This window comes from Hirundo rustica, chromosome 3 (genome assembly GCF_015227805.2).
Source record: "Hirundo rustica isolate bHirRus1 chromosome 3, bHirRus1.pri.v3, whole genome shotgun sequence".
Lineage (NCBI taxonomy): Eukaryota > Metazoa > Chordata > Aves > Passeriformes > Hirundinidae > Hirundo > Hirundo rustica.
Genome location: NC_053452.1, coordinates 19099639 through 19116016, shown reverse-complemented (window position 1 = coordinate 19116016; position 16378 = coordinate 19099639). Strand labels below are relative to the sequence as shown.

The following is a 16378-nucleotide window of genomic DNA, read 5'->3' as shown; positions in this document are numbered from 1 at the left end:
CTGCTTTTGTCAAGAGTGGGCAAAGTTCCTGCCAACACAAACAAGATGCACAACTCGGATGCAGAATGTTGCATGTGACAGAAACCTTTGCAGCATGTGGTTGCAAACAGTGAATCAGCAGTGCCCAGAGAGCAGATAACAGCAGTCTCATGGGTTCTCTTAAAACTGCATGTCATGCAATAGGATTTATTACTTAAAATATCTGTGCGCATTAGGGTTGTTTCCAATGTGCAGAAAAACCTTGCAAAGGTTTGCGTGTTCGAGTGGTCAATAAGTTCTCCCTGTTAACCCTTTTCAGGACAGTGAACTTCCATGTACAGCAATTGAGACACACAACCTCACTCCACATTCTGATTTGACTTTCTGTTCTGGAAACTAAGAGGAATGTATTTGGATGGATGTCTGTGCTCCCTCTGCCTCGTGATGTGTTGAATTTATGCTGCTTATAACTTTTCAAGTAAAACAGATGTGACTGGCTAAAGACCTTTAATTTTTCTGCCTTCTTGGAACCCATTTTGGATTGCCTGGGATGTAGGAGGGGAAGTCAAATACTGCAAATCATTGTTTTAAGCTGTGACAGTCAAGGCCTGATTATCTTAAGTCTCCAGCGAGTGAACTGATTGAACCAGCCAAATCCTTCCACAAATACTGGTTTCTCTCAAATTGATAAAGTTAACTCAGCCTCTTGCCTGTGACAGGCTGCTTTGGGGATTTTGGCCTCTTTTTTGACTTGAAGGAAGGAAGTAAGTTTTGGGGGTTTTATTATTCCCTTGGGTTCCAACCTGATGATGACATGCATTGAGTCTCAGCTCTTCTCTAATGTTACTCTGGCTCCTAGATGGATTCACTCTCTTCAAGGCCTTTCATTTTCTTCTCAGAAAGTTTGTCCAAAAGGCCAAAATAAAGGATTTTCAGATGTGTAACACTTCCAGATGCACACTTCCAGCAATGCCAGGCCTATCACATTAAGGACAAGTTGAAATCCTGCTTTGCCATGAGTATTGTCATTTTTATCTGAGCTCTGCCTGTTTCTACTTATTCTTGTGGCCATACCTTAAAGCTGTCCTGTAGTGGCCACGCCAGTTTGGGTTGTTCCCCTGCTGACCTCCCATCACAAATTCACAGTGAATGTCTGAGCTTCTGGCTGGCAAGCTGTACTTTTGGTACCTGCTTTGGTGTCTGTTTTGTGGGGAACTTCATTGAACCAGGTGCTTGGAATGTGAGGTACTTGTGCACAAGTAGTGGCTTGGGCTGAAATCCTAGAAGTACCTAAGCATGGTGTAGTGAAGACATGCCTGTAGCTAAAATCCTGCAATTCCTTCCTTGACAAGAATCTGTTTGAGTCATATCCACCTTCAGCTCCATTGATATTTAGGTTTTTCTGTGTGTCAAAACAGCATTTAGGTTTTTCTGTGTGTCAAAACAGCTCAATTCAGCTACAAACTCTCATTGTTCAGATTGTTTCTACCTGCCTGAGACCTATTACAGAATCGCAGAATCATTAGGGTTGGGAGGGATCTCTGGAGACCGCCAGTCCAACTCCCTGCCAAGGCAGAGTCACCTGGAGCAGTTGCCACAGGAACGTGTCCAGGTGGGGCTTGAATGTCTCCAGAGAGGGAGACCCCACAACCTCCCTCAGCAGTCTGTTCCAGTGCTATTGCTTTAAAGAATATTTGAAGAAGGAGCACTTTCTATAGCACTTCGAGACAATGTTCTCTTTGATTATGTACTGAAAAATTAAGAGAATTTGCTTATGTTGTCAGTAATAATATTCCTACATAAGTTTTGACGTGTATTTTTTCAGTGGTAAATACACGTTAAAAAGCTATTTCAGAACCATGTAGTGGAAAACTGCTAAAGACTAATCTGGTTTTTTTGTTTGGTTGGTTTTTTTGTGTGTTTTTTTTCTTTTGGTAACTTTGCTCTTGGAAACACAAAACGCGCAAGTAGCCAAATTGCATTCCAGCACGACCTGCTAGCAGGCAAGAGGATTTCTGCTTCAGTGCTGCAGTTCATTAAAGAGTTGTAAGCAGAAATGCTGGAAAAGTTTGCTGTGGGCATGTGATGGGAGATTTCTGATAACCTAAAGGCTGCCTTCCAAATGATCTTATTAATTCTGTGAGTAATCCGGGGAAAACCAGTAGGGTTTCTTTGACTTTTGCCCTCCAAGGTTGCAGTTTTTACAGCTCAGAGCAGTTATTAGTAACAATAGCTCTTGAAGTGTAATTTAAAAAGCCCCAGGAAGTGTGTTCCTGTTTTTCTTTCTGGTGCACTTAAAACTGACAACTCCTCTTCCTTTAGCCCCTAATTCAGTGTGCTGCTGTTCCTGGAAACCTGTGTGGAATGCTCTAATGAAGTTTTTCGCTTGCCCTGAAGTACATCAAATGTAACACATGAACCTGGTTTCCAGCAAAGACTTCGCAAGTCAGCTGCTTCTCAAGAGTCACACTTGTGCCTTGGTAAGGAGGGATGGGGTTGCTTTGTGCAGGCTCTAGGAAATTCATTACTTTAATTCTGCTGTGTTGGGAAGGTGCTGTTACAGTTGTCAGCTCACTTGTGTTCAAGATAACTATCCCAGAACTAAAAAGTGAAATCTTTCTTGCTTTTAGTGAGAAGCATCAATGGAAATTTAGATTATAGGACATATGGACATAGAATGTCATGGTCTGCATTGGAAGTCTAACATGGTCTGATGGCATATAAAGGGCAATAAGTATTTGCATCTCTTATTGTGAACATGTTCTCTTTTTTTATGTAGCTCGAGGTTGTATTTTTTTTCAGAGTCCCTTATTTTTCATTTTTATTAAAATCTTCTATTGAAGAGTAACACAAATCTTCTATTGAAGAGTAACACAAAGAGCTATTTCAAATTGCTTTTCTCCTTATACAGCAGCTTTCAGAGTGTTTTCATCCCACCTAAAACTGGGCTACTTCTTTCCAGGTGCCTTTTCTTCTGTTGCTTTTGCCTTTGCTCCCCAGAGTTGACATCATGCATTCTGCTTTGGAGAGGGCAAGATTCCTGAGAACAGCAGACACTGTTTGGATGGGATTGTATCTGTTGCCTGGATATTATTTATTATATATACAGAACTGTTAACTCTCTCTAAATGTGTCCCATTTTAAGACTGTTCTTTACTATGCAAATTCACCTTGACTGCTCCTTAAAGCTGGTTTTCCAGCTGAAAATAGGACTCTTACCTTGCTGGTCAGTGTTAGCAAGGCATTTATTTGCTGCTTAACTATGTAACTTTGATGCTATTACAGTTTCCAGTTCAGCTAGCTGTCTTACCTCTGCTTTTAATTCAGATTTGGGGAAAGCATACCTTTAAAGTCAGATAGATGGGAAAGGCAGAATAAAGAGTTAAAAAGTTTGGTCCAATCCTTGGTAGTGTTCCACCTTTGGTTACTGCAGTTGGGAGACGATGAAAAGTTTAGCTTTTTTTCAGCTTCTTAAAATTTCCTCATAATTACTGGGTTTGAAGCCAGCCGCTGTACTAGTTGATGCATCAAACCCTGTTCAGCTGAGTTTTTAATGGGAGAGGTAACCAATTGTTTTTGTTTTTTTCTAATGACTTTTAAGGCAACTACATACCTATTAAAAAAAAGAGGTTAAGAAAAATAAGTGCCAACAATTTGTCAATACCCACAGTTATTCTCTGAAGTTCTGTTTTAAGGGTTTAAAGTTCTGCCAGTGGTTTTCAGTATTTTCTAAAGGTAGGAGCTTCTGTGATAAGCAGTTCTTGCTTGTTCAGCGGTCTTTTGAGAATTTAAAGTAAGCCTGGCTTGATCTGAAACTGGTGAAATGTAACTGTATTGTAACTTAACTGGTAAGTTAGAACCATCTAGAAGGGGTTTTCTAAAGTAGTTTCTTGAAGTCAGTCTGTAAAAACGTGTCATTTTAATGAAGACTTTGAATATTACAGTTTCTCCCTAGTCTCATGAACAAAACTTTGGATTTTGTTTTCCTACTCTTTCCCTTAGGGGTTAAATAGCTTGGAAATAATCTTACCCTAAATTGGAGAACTCAAGGAACTCCTCATGAATGAGCATTATGATGACTGGCACTTGAATGTTGTGTGAGGCGCAAGTGCAGTGCAGGTCACCGCAATGATTAAAAGGTGAAACTGGTTGATGGGGTCTGTGGAACCTGTGTGCCCACAGCAGCTCCTTAGATATGTGTTCAAACTGTCCTGCACATCTAAACTTGCAATGATAAGTGGTGTTTATGCAGACAGGTATTCTACACAAGGAGATTGCCTGCAGGACAGAGGCTTCTAGGAATTATTCATCAAGGTTTCTGATTCCTCTGATTTAGAAGGCTTTGTAATTAGGAAAATTCAGGACAAGTGGAGATAAAAACAGAAGCAGAAGATGAGAAAGAAGCAAAGGTCCGTGTAAAGTGAGGAGAATTGGTGCAGTACCAGGAGTATAAGGAGAGATTGTTTTTGATAGACCAGTGGAACTGTGTGAAATGGGTTTGGCACTAACAGCCATTCCTTTGAAGTATTTTTATCCTGTTTTTTAAAAAAATGATGGCTTGATTATTTTGCTGCCTTAGACTGAAAAGCAGATTGGGACAGACTCTGTTTTGTTCCCTTCTTTTTGATTTTCCCATGTGTTCTGAGTTCATTACTGAGAAACTCTAACTCCCCACTGTGCAAAAACACTTTATTTTTAAGTTTCTTTATATTCCTCTGTCGATTACCATGCACTTGTATGGATTCTTAAGGAATTCTGTAATATATGGGAACGATGATCCCATTTAGATTCTTATCCCCCAAGTTTTCAGCATCTGTAAGGGGGCAAAATCCAACTTTATCAGATGGAATAGACACACAAAGAAATGTTTACTTTGATAACAAAAGAGGCTCAGTGCTCACAAAGATTTTCGGGAAGGATTTTCTTTAGTTAGAGTGCATGATTTGACAACTTCAAATTAAAGAATACTATAATATATTGATACTTTTGTTCACAGCTCCAGCTCAAATGACACAATCAATAGCTTTAGCAAGTTTAATAGTCTTCTGTCTATCCTTAACAGATTTCTGTTAAGTAGGAAGATATAACTCAGTATAGGAAAACTGCTTTTTTCTCAGATGACTCCATAGTGTCTTATATGTTTATTTCTCCTTTAGATTTACTGTAGCGTGACATTTTAGACTACGGGGTTGATTTAATAAATAAACAGTATATAAATTATTTCTCTTATCTGTCACTTTGCTGAATGTGTGATGCCAGCAAAGACCAAGCTGACTTCCCTCTTTGATACCAAAGTTTCTCCTACGGAGACTCCAAAAGATTCAGTAGGCATAAAAATACAGTTTCCTTTTTCATGTTGTTTATGCTTGCATTTTGTTAGTATTGCTTTCACATTTTTGATTAAGCTTTTACTGAATCCTTATCTATAATGACAGTTTAATTTTTCAAAAGATAAATTGAAGTGACATATACAGAAAAGTGATTTTTCAGTAGCTTAGTGCTAAACATTTCCAGCTTTAGATTCTGTTTAATCACATCTACGCTTTATGAAAAATGTATATCTGCAGTTTTCTTTAGGAATGTTTCCTAATGCCTTTAATGTTTATCATTGTACGTAGGGAAGATATACATAATCCCTCTGTGTTAGAAATACCCTTCAATTTAAATTTATTAAAGATTACTTTACCCTGTCAGGAGCAAAGTGTCTCCTAAATCCAGTTCCCTCCTATGAAAGCGTGAGAATTTCTCCACTGCTTGGGATCTGTGCAAATCATCTGCACTACAAAAGAGCCCAGGCTTCTTCCATTTTAGGAATCTGGGAAGGGTAAATATTTAGAAGTGCTGGCATAACAAAAGCCGAAGTAGAAGGAAATTAAAGTTTGGGATTCAGTGCTGAGACACATTTGGTTTAAACCTTGGGTGCAAAAAATATAAGCGTTTTGGTAAACTGGTGAAACGTTACAATTTTCAGCTTTGGAGTATGGAATCAGCAGGAAATGTTCTGTGTAGAATAAAACACCCAGTTTTGAAAATGTGTCCTTTTTGTTCTTGTTCAGGCATTTTTACTTTTTTTTTTTTGTCAGACCAGAGTGTGTTGTTGTTCAGTTCCTTTCTGACAGGCTGCAGGAGCTTATATTTCACTGAGCAAATACTAGCACTGTTAAGGGAACAAGTCTCTTTATGGATGACAACTTCTGGTATGAGAACTTCTTGAATATAAAGCTCAGGAGCTGTAGGTTAAATGAATATATGAAGTAAACTGAAATTAAGACCATGGCATAGAAATTGATTTCATTATAGGATCTCTGGTGTTTAGGTTGCAAAGTAATTTGCTCCATGAACGATTTTTTGTAGAATCTTAGAGAGTTTTCAGCATCTGTTGTTTTCAACAGCTGTTCAATATTGAGCAGAAAGATTCATCTGTTCTCTGCATAGCAAGAAAAATGTATTCTTTATCTTGATAAATTCAATTGAGCTTGAGTAACTCTTCGGATATTAAAACCAGTTTTCCTGGTGTGCTTCACTTATCTTTTGGAGATTTTTGGCACCGTGTTCAAATACCTAAACGTGTCCAAAGACTGAAGTCTTTTTCTGCCAGAATTTGCTGTGTGACTTACGAGCCTATATAAAGACCATTATAGTAACTTAAGCTGATACTTGGCTTGTGTTTATGCAAGGCAATTCCAGATAATCCTTTAACTTAATTTTGAGCAGTGCTATGTTTTTCAGAAAGAGACTGAAATGTGTATGGAGTTGGCTGGATAAAGAGAACCGTACGTTTGGAAAGAACTTCAGTGTTTTGAAATTGGATTTATATTTTTTATCCAATTTAGAAGCTAAAGCAAAAAAAAAAAAAAAAAAGCTACATTTCATTGTAGGACATAGAGTTTAATCTCCATAGGTAGGAGGCTCTGCTTGGGTAACCTTATCTTATGCCTGAGGGCTCTTAGCTCTCACTCAGCTTGCTTCAAGTTGTATGGGTCTTCAGAAAAGACAGGTTTCCAGTTAGATCTGTTGGAAATTTGTCAAGCTTTACCATCACCGTTGAGTTTTAATAGTATTTTTTTCATGTCCCTTCCTATAATTTTGATTTTTACTGTTTCCAGATGGCAGATAATTCAGCACAGCCCAGGACAGTTTGTTGAATTTTAGATCACCTAATATCTGAAGGCTAACAGAAGTTGCTCTGCAAGAGGAGCTAGACTTCTGAAATACAACATGAAATAATATTTGGAGATAGTTTAGACCACTCCAAGACTTCAATGCCTCAGTTTCCTTGCAAATTTCTCAGCATTTTGGTTACCTACTTAAATTAATATTTGCTACCTCTACGTTTCTTCAGCAGGATGAGAAACACTTCAGTATTTAACCGCCTGTCCTTTCTTGGCTTATTCTTACCGAGAGTCCTCTGCAAATTCTGAATTGGAACAATTCAAAGAAATTCTTATTTCAGTGATGTCATTTGCCCAACCTGGACACTGGAGAGTGTGGTCATTTTTTCATTTTAGGCAACCAGTGCCAAGAGGAAGTAAAATAATAGGGTCTTACTCTCTACCACAAAGATACAGAGACTAGCACAGAGCATGTTTGCCTTCCTTGTTCAGAATCAGATGTGTCCTGTGCAAAAGGTGATATTCAATTTTAAAGTTGATTAATCCAGCTCTTTTTCCAGCCTTCTGCATCATTATCTGTTATGGGCATGTCTAGTTGTTGTATGAGATATATTAGTTCTTAACCCAAATACAATGGTAAGCAGAAAAAAGGAATTACAAAGGGAACTGAATTTATTAGTAAACTGAATTTAGACCAAGAAACCTGCACTCTATGGTAGGTTAGTCTCTTAATTGCAAATTAGTATCAGTCTGCTTCAGATTCAAGGTCTCTGGCATCTGTAGAATTTTGGTAATAGTTCTGTGGAACTCATGACCAGGGTCAGTGGGATTCTATGATCTTTGCACAATAGTGTTCCACTGGTAAAATAAACCATAACAGAGCATGTTTTAAATCTATTTAAGGCTTCTGAGACTCTGAGAACTCTGTTAGGTTCCTGTTAAATACTGATGAACAGGGCTCAGTTGTGACAGGTGACCCTCATTTGGTGTGAGATTTACCATGACCATTTCATGGGGTGTTCCATTTCTTCCCCAGTAATTCAGTTATAGCCCCGTTTTACCTGTCAATTCTTTATGAACCAGCAGAATTCAAGGTGTTTATTTTTTCACTGTGTAAAAATAGGCATTTCGAAATGGGTTTGTCTAGGATGGAATGGCATTACTTCTGGGAGTTCTTCCAGTAACCCCTGACAAAGTAGATCAGGAGTTGGGAAGGGACAGCAGGGATGGAGGCTCTCATTGCTCGTGGGAGGAGTGGAGAGCTTGGTGTAAGCAAGTGTGACATCCTTGACCCTCTGAGGTCCCAGCAGCCACACAGACTGATGTGTTGGGGAGCAGAGCTGTGCCCAGTGCTGCTCCTGGCAGCGCCCCAGTGTCCCAGAGCCACTGCAGCAGCCCCACACGCCCTGCAGATCTGGGATAGAATTGCTGGGCAGCTGTGTGATAACCCTGGGAAAGGGAAGACTTGGATTTAATGCTGAAATCCAGCTTGAAGGATTTCAAGCTGAGGTTTCTCACCGAGTAGTGGACTCTTAACTACTCAGCTGTTTACTGGATGGGGATGAAGGGCATCCTTTGTACTCCTAGGAATGCAAAATTTACAGGACCAGAGCGACAGAGAGCGCCAGTAAGAGAAACAGAACTTCATAATCTGCTGGTGAGGTCACTTCCTTGGAAGGGGGAAACACAGGCTGGACTTTGAGGACTATGTATGTACTTTACATGAAACAGTGCACAGAGTTTATGAACTGTCTTGGAAGATTAAACAGAACTAAGTGTAACCTATGAAGTGGTGGATTGAACAGTTTCTGTCTAAGGTGCTTCATCAGTAATTGAGCAAAATTTCAAAATGTCAGTAATAAACATAGAATGAAAGTAAGGTTTTTGTACATGTGGTTTCTTTTTTTTTTTTTTGGATTATTGATATCGCAAAATTGATTCATTTCATAACAGAATTTTACGTGGTGAAAGCTTTTGTTTAATCCTATTTTAAGCCTCTGTATAATCTTATTTTAAATGTGCTAATCGAGCTATGGTTTGTGTACTTGCCAGAAAAATTATTCTTGATTTGCGTTACAGTTCAAAGAGAAATGAGCATATTTAAAATCAATAGAAATTCTACATCCACATCTGTGGATATAAAATGTTGATGTAATAGTGGTGCATGCCAAAACTCTTGTATTTCTCAGTTTATAACTTCAAAGTGAAGAAACGAAAATGTATTGTACTACAGTGCATGACTAGATTAGGGTATTAAAGCAGGTACTTTACTATGTTTACCTCTAACTTGGTTTCAAAAACTCAGTTGTTATTAGCTAAATTTACAGTGGCAGTTTTAGGTTTCTAGGAAGCTCCAGTGACCTCTGTAAAGAGGTAATTCAGTGAACCTGTCACTAATGATTTCGTTCTGCAGCTAATAGTAATGGGTTTAATCCAGAAATTATGAACTGGGCCCCCCCTTCCCTGAGGGAAATATTTCTTTCCACCTTTAAATACAAGGTGGAGTGAGCATAGGAAAATTAACAGAACCTGTTTTATTTTTGTAATCATGAGGCCTTTGTGAAGTTCTGTGTAGAATTCAGTAACGGCACGGCAGAGTTTTCCTTGAATTACCTCCCTCCGAAGGTTTCACCACTGCCATTTTAATGGAATACAGCACTATCTGGTGTCACTCACATGTTTGCCTGGAGACTAGCTCCTGATGGCTGTGGAGTCTTTGGGATGTGTTCTGTGCACAAGAAGCCTGACCGCTCTCAGTCATGCTCTGACTGATAATCTGAAGAGCATTGATGCTCCTGCTCAGTGTTTACAGTAGCCATGCAGGGAGCTCAGTAATGCAGCACTTGTGAGGAAAGTCATAGCAGATAATGATGTTGTTCAACTGTTGACTTGGTTTTTTTCTGAAAGAAAAAGTGCAGTCATTCAACAAGGAACCTGGAAAAATGCCCATCAGTGCCTTTACCAATTGTACCCCACTATGTTTTAGTATTGAATTAGAATGCTAATCACTGACTTGTTTTCCATCTTGTCCTAATGAAAGAAAGTCTTGTACGTAGGGAACTGGAATTTCAGTTTGTGTTTCGAGGACAGCCCTTTGTTTCTGTTTTGTTATTTTGTGAGAATTCAAAACTAGTTCAGCAATAACTTTTTGTACAGAAAAGTCAGAGGCAGAGATTGTGCATCATACTTAATCTCTGTGATTTGCATTTCTGCCTTTTAGTTAAATTCTGTGTACTGCATGCTTTTTCTTAAGCATTTTTTAAAAGTTTCTCTTTAGTCCTGTAGTGCCTATTGCTTTTCCAGTTTGTACTCTAATATACACATTATATGCACATGTTCTCCTAAGCGAACCTAAATTATCGGTGCCACTGAAAGAAATGCATCTCCCCCATCTGGTTATCCTTGCCTGCTATAGCCACCAACCTTATGCCAGCAAACAAGCTTGTGCAAGTATGTGGGGAGTTAAATTTAGAAAATTTACTGGGATTAAAACTAATCTCTGAAGAGGAAGTGTGTGGGTGAGCGCGATGAGCACATGTTTGCGTGATAGGCACTTCCCTGTTAAAAGTGCCGCCTAGCTCTGAAATTCTTTGTCCTCTGACCCTGGGCCAAGCATTCCAGGTTCCTTTCTCTCCCTTCTTCCCAGCCCCCTTCTCCTTGATATGTGTGAGCGGGTTTGCTCTCACCCCTGGTTTATAATGTGCCAGTAACCAAGGAGCTCAGGGTCACTCACCGTGCACAATGTGTTGGTCCTGCCTGGCAGCTCACACTCAGCTGTGCTGGAAAGGTGGAAGGAACACTGGCTGGTATTACAGTCTCTTCTAATGCCTGGCAGTAACTCTGTGTGCCTTTGAGTACCTTGACCAGATCCATGTGATACTTCTTTTTGTTCACTATGGGGAAAAACATGGATGTGTCATACAAGTATGAAGAACAAGTCATGCAAAATTCATTGGGGTGGTTCCCTCAAGGTTAGATTATTTTTGGCTTTGTTTCTAAAGCAAACTTTTTAGCGAAAGATTTTTTTGCTGGTAGATTTATACTAACTTGTTTTAGAAAGGCCATATGCAAAGATTAATATCTTCTGACAAATGGAGCAACCTTACTGAGGCTGGTCTTTTTTTTTTTTAATAGCTGGGCTGTGAGTTCTTGCTGGGAAGTCAGTATCTTTTGTGTGCATTGCTCTTTAAAATGATATCTGCTGGTGACTGTTAAATCTGTAGACTAAACAAGGCTGGTCTGTGAAATAAGATTTAAAATTATAAAAAGAATATTCAGGTTTTAATATGTGAACACTTGCTATAAAAGGTTCAATGGCTTGGTAGTAAATGGATTTCTCAGGTTCATTACAATCACCAGTGCCCATGCCCTGGAACAGGTACATGGCACAATTAAGGGAGCTGGAAGGGAGGGAATTGCAAAGGAACCAAACTGCCCTTGGAGCCAAGGAATGGCTGTGCAGCTGCTGCTCCCTGGGGCTACTAGGAGTCTTCCACAGCTGCTGTTCCCTTGTCTCCATGTCTGATATGGAGGTGCTTTGCTGGTGTTAACTTTGTGCAGCTGTGGTACTGCTGGCATATACCCAGGCACGCTTTTTAGCCAGGATATTAAAAAAACCACAACTGCACAGTTGTAACCTCTAATGACCAACACTGACTAGAGTTCTCTCAATTCTCACAGCCTGGCTTCCTTTGCAGGCTGGTTATCAGTCTTGCTGCGTCAGAGTCCTGATCCTCAAATCCTGGGTTTGGAAAGATACTGTACTCCTAAATACATTTCAGCAGCTGATCCTCTTTAGATTCCTTAATTCTTGTGTGAAGAGAGTTAATCTGATACTAGAGTTCATATAACCAGAAGAGAACCAAATCCTATTCCAATGTATCTAGAAACTGTATTGTAATTGGATAAAATGGTAAAATCAGTCTTGTCCAACTGAATTTCTACATTCATCACAGAATGTATAAAGTAATCTTGTCAAAGTCTGCTCTTGAATTCCATCTTAAGTAGATGTCCAGCTGTATTTATTGAATGTCATTCCCAAGAGGTACCCTTTAAGCTTGAAAAACACTCAAGTTCCTCACCTTAGACATTTTGGCAATCTTCTGCATAAAAATCTAGTTTGTTAAATGGACCTCATGCAGTGAAGGAATTTATCTGGGTTTGTATTACAACCGTAATGCAACGTTTGTGTACCTTGTGCTTTTCTAAAGGATTTCTTGATTCAAGCATTGATCAGGAAGGTACAATTGCAGTTCGGTACTGTCAACGCAAGTCTTGTGCTGTACAGTCAGAACTGAGTGGTTCCAGGGAACCTGCAAGTAGAAAATGCCAGATCAGTTTTTTGAGAAGATGCACCTCACTACCCCTGGGCATAATACAAAAGGAATAGAGATGGCTTTAAAAAAAACATCCATAGAGGACTCTTACATACGTGTTTCATAGTTTAGACTTGTCTCAAGGTTTTTCCTGTAGAGTAGTAGGTGAAACAGAAGCATATCAAACTTGGTGAACAGTTTTGGAAATTGTGTGACTTGCAGATGATTGGCAATAACTCTATTTTAGTCTAAGTAGTGTGAAATCAGAGACTCTTGCAGAAATATGACATCTCCTTCTAAAGCCATGGAGGTTGGGGCTCTGAACGGTCTGGTTCTCGATTTATCTGAATGTATGAGGAATTCCCAGGCTCACATCTGTTTGCTAAGGGACAGCCAGAGAAGATTGACTTCTCATTGCAGGGGCTGTGTTTGGGTAAGCCTGTGGCAGGCAAGCAGCCTGGTGAGCAAACATTGAGGTTGTGCTCAAATACCATTTTCTCTTGGCTTGTCTGTCAGGCCTTCGTTAGTGTGTCAGTAAAGCCCACTTCAAATAAAAGGTCCTCTATGGGCTCTAGCAATGCTTGTTTACTCCAAACACTTAGATCTCTCGTTTTTTTCCTGGGAGGGAAAACGAAAAAAAAATTAGTTTTGGTGCTTATTCCACCTTCCTAATGAAGAAAGGTGAAGGTGTGATGTTGGTTGAGCACAAAAGGCAGGGGAGCTCTTTCATGTATTGTTTGAAGGTTTGAGCAGTTAGTTTTGAAAATCTTAAAAAAATAATGAACAAAAAAGAAGCTGGTAGGGATTTCTTCTCCTGTTAGTTTTACTAAGCCGAAGGAGCTAGGCTAGGCTGAAGGTTGAATGTGCAATAGATAGATATTTCGGAAGTGTTTCAGAATGGCCATTGTTACCTAGATTACTCTTAAATGAATAGCAAGAACCTTCTTCTTTGCTCTGTAAGTGAATTAAGTGAACAGCAAAATGAGTGGTTTTTTGATGTCTGCAACATAAAAGTTTATTTTGGACACAGCTGTTAATGTTGCATAAACATTACATGGCAATACTATGTAGTTGCAATAAATATGGATGTTATATTTTTAGTTTCCCTAAATAAAGTTCAAAACAGTTGTCCCTATCTTAAAAATAATTGATATCTTTTGAAAGAATCCCATACATTGCAAGACTCTGCTGTTTTCTGAACTAAGAATATGAATCTGGAAAAAAGTGACTTTTCCTTTGCTTCCTTAACTGAAATGGAAATAGTGGTATTTGTGGTTTCTGGACTGTTGCTACATGAATTTCTCCAAATGATGGGAGAAGTGCAGTTCTTTGTTACTTCTTTGATTCCAGACAAGTTCATGTGGTGGTTATTAAAACAGTATTAGTAAAATACATTTCTCCTGCCCTGGAAAGAAAAAAAAGTTATACTGGAATAGTTGCTTTCACTGCCATCAGGCTGGTGGTTGTAATTTAAGTGCTGGTGTTGTACAAGTGGTAGAATTACTGCTTTTTATGTCACTTGTTTATTTTATGTTCAGATAAAGCATTGTGTTAGTTTTTCCCCCTGGTCAGTCTGGACTATTTTACAAGTGACATTATACATGTGTGCACTTACATAAGATACACTTAAGTTTAGTTACTTCATAGTGGAAAAGGTACACCTGTGAGAAAGGAATGTGAATGAGAAAATATAACTGTGTGTAAACATGTTTATGCAGCTGTATTTTAATGTAACTTATTATTGGAGCACTATGTTTAGAGAATGATACTTTTACAGCTGAAGACAAGCTATTAAAAATTCCTTCAAAACATTGTAAGCTGTAGATAAATCAGAAGTATAGATATTCAGTTCTGCTTCCAAATTTATTTGGTTTTTTAACAAGTTTTCTTCTATTAGTATCTGAAAACTATTTGAGATGCTAATAAAACTGTCTTATAAACTTTCCATATTAAAGCTTTTTTGCAGAGTTTTAAATCTAATGTTTTCTTCTGGTTTTCATGATTAATACACAGCTTTCTGTTTTATTTTAGTAATGTAAATAATTTCATTCAACATGGAGAATTTTAAAACTTCAGAGCTTTTCAAGGCTTTTGTGTGATGTGGGACTTGAGTTACTGTGGAGCCTCAGATCGGCATTTCAATTCAGAGTACCTGTGGTTTGGAAACATGGAAAATAAAAGGTTTATGTCTGTTAGAGCTCCACCAAAAAAAGTCACTAAATTTATATTAGTTTTTCTGTTCTGTAACTAGATAAGACAGTCTTACATGTCATAAACCTCAGCCTTTGCATTTAAAATCTCAGGATCTCAATGAAAAAAAAGTTAGGGAAGTGCTGCCAGTGACTTGTTTCAGCTGGGGGAAGAGGCAAGGCTGTAAAATGTCATTATCATACTTAGAGGGCTTTTTAGCAAAAATCAATAAAGGACAAAAAAATCAATAAAGGAAATAATTTAGAATCAGGCTGTATTTGTTTGCAGATTCATACTGAAGTAACTTTTTCATTACACTAAGGGGTGAGAGGACGTTGTTCTAGGCACTTCACGGACAATGAAACACCCTCTTTGCCCCCAGAAATTTATTTCTGTGCTTTGACTTTCAGTGTAATTTAAGCTGATGTGGCCTTAAATGTCCAGTTTCCAGCATATTAAAAAGAATGTGTTGATATCTGGTTTATTGAATGTGTGGAGTTTAAATTTTCCAAATCCAAGCCAGATGTCCTTTGCATATCTTAAACCCAAACAACCAAAACAAACAAACAAACCAAAGCCCAAAAAACAACCGCAATGAACAGAGCATGAGCAGTGAGCATGTCTTAACTTTTCCCCTGTCACTAGTGCTGGAGAAAGTCTGCTTTGCAAGGTTTAAAGATTTCTCAGCCTTTCTCCAAGTAATCAATTATGAAAGATTTTGTGATAAAGTCTGGATGAGTGGAAGCTGGAGAAGGACAGTCAATTTACTTCACGTCCTCTATTGATCAGACAAGATCTCATCATTTTGGAAGCAGCAGTCTGTAAGTGGAGGATTCTACTTAAGGCTTCTGCCATGGGTATATGATGATATTGAATCAGTTTTGCTTATAGTATAACCTGTATTTATAAGAAGGTCTGTCTTCTACACTTCAAGGGGAAGAAAAAAGTGTATAGAAGAATACCAGTGTATTTTAGACTTTAATACCTTGGATTTCAGTCACTTCCTTTTTTTCATCCTGTATCTCAAATAAATAAACCTACAGACTGAAGTGCCAGATTTTCACAGTTGGCTGCTTTTGTTTTTATATTTTGCAATATTTTCTTTCATCTCTGGATAACAGAGGTTGTAAATTAACTCCAATGTTCAGATGCTTCCAAATGCCAACTTTGAGAGTTTCCAACTTCATCTCCTTATGGACACAGCCTTTCTCTGTTCAGGTTCAGTTTATGCGTAGGAGCAGAGAGCTCAAATTTGCATGGCTGCAGACTCAGATAAGGCACTTTGTGTCTTTGCCTCAGATTTCTGGACCCAAGAACGCTTGGGAACACCGTGTAGGCTCTTGGATCTCTCTGCAGGTTGTCAGGTGTGAGGATCAGTGGCAGTCTAGACCTTGCAATCTCTGATGGATCAAGCTGACTCAGACCAATTAACTTCCTTAATATGGTGCTGGCTTGTCCCATGTGCTGCTAGAAGCTGCAAGTTGCTGGTCTGTGCCCTGTGTGCCTCTGAATAATTAAAGTAGGTGCTGCTACCTTAGTATTACCTCAGGTGTTGCACAAAATTATACTTTAGTATGGAAAGTAGTAAAAGAGTGGTTGGTTCCTACCATATTTTTCCTGCTACGTTGTTTATTTTAAAAGGCATTTGGTAAATTGCCTACTGCAAGTACTGTACTATGGCATCTAAAAGGCAACAGAGACTTTTGCCTCCAAGAAAAAAAACCCACCAGCCAGGAAATTCTGTAGGTGGATAGGAATTGTAATAAAAATTCAATGTAGCTG

General features: G+C 38.7%; 1 protein-coding gene across 5 annotated transcripts in view; it reads left to right on the top strand.

Annotated features, from left to right (window-relative positions):
* Positions 1-16378, top strand: part of DISP1 (dispatched RND transporter family member 1) — an 85775-nt gene that overhangs the window by 26568 nt on the left and 42829 nt on the right. For 3 of the 5 annotated variants that reach the window (XM_040059429.2, XM_040059432.1, XM_040059430.2), the window contains one exon: positions 2302-2459. The exons of the other annotated variants lie outside the window; for them this stretch is intronic. The gene's annotated coding sequence lies outside the window, so the exon portion shown is untranslated. The remainder of the gene's footprint in view (positions 1-2301; positions 2460-16378) is intronic. 5 annotated transcript variants of the gene reach the window in all.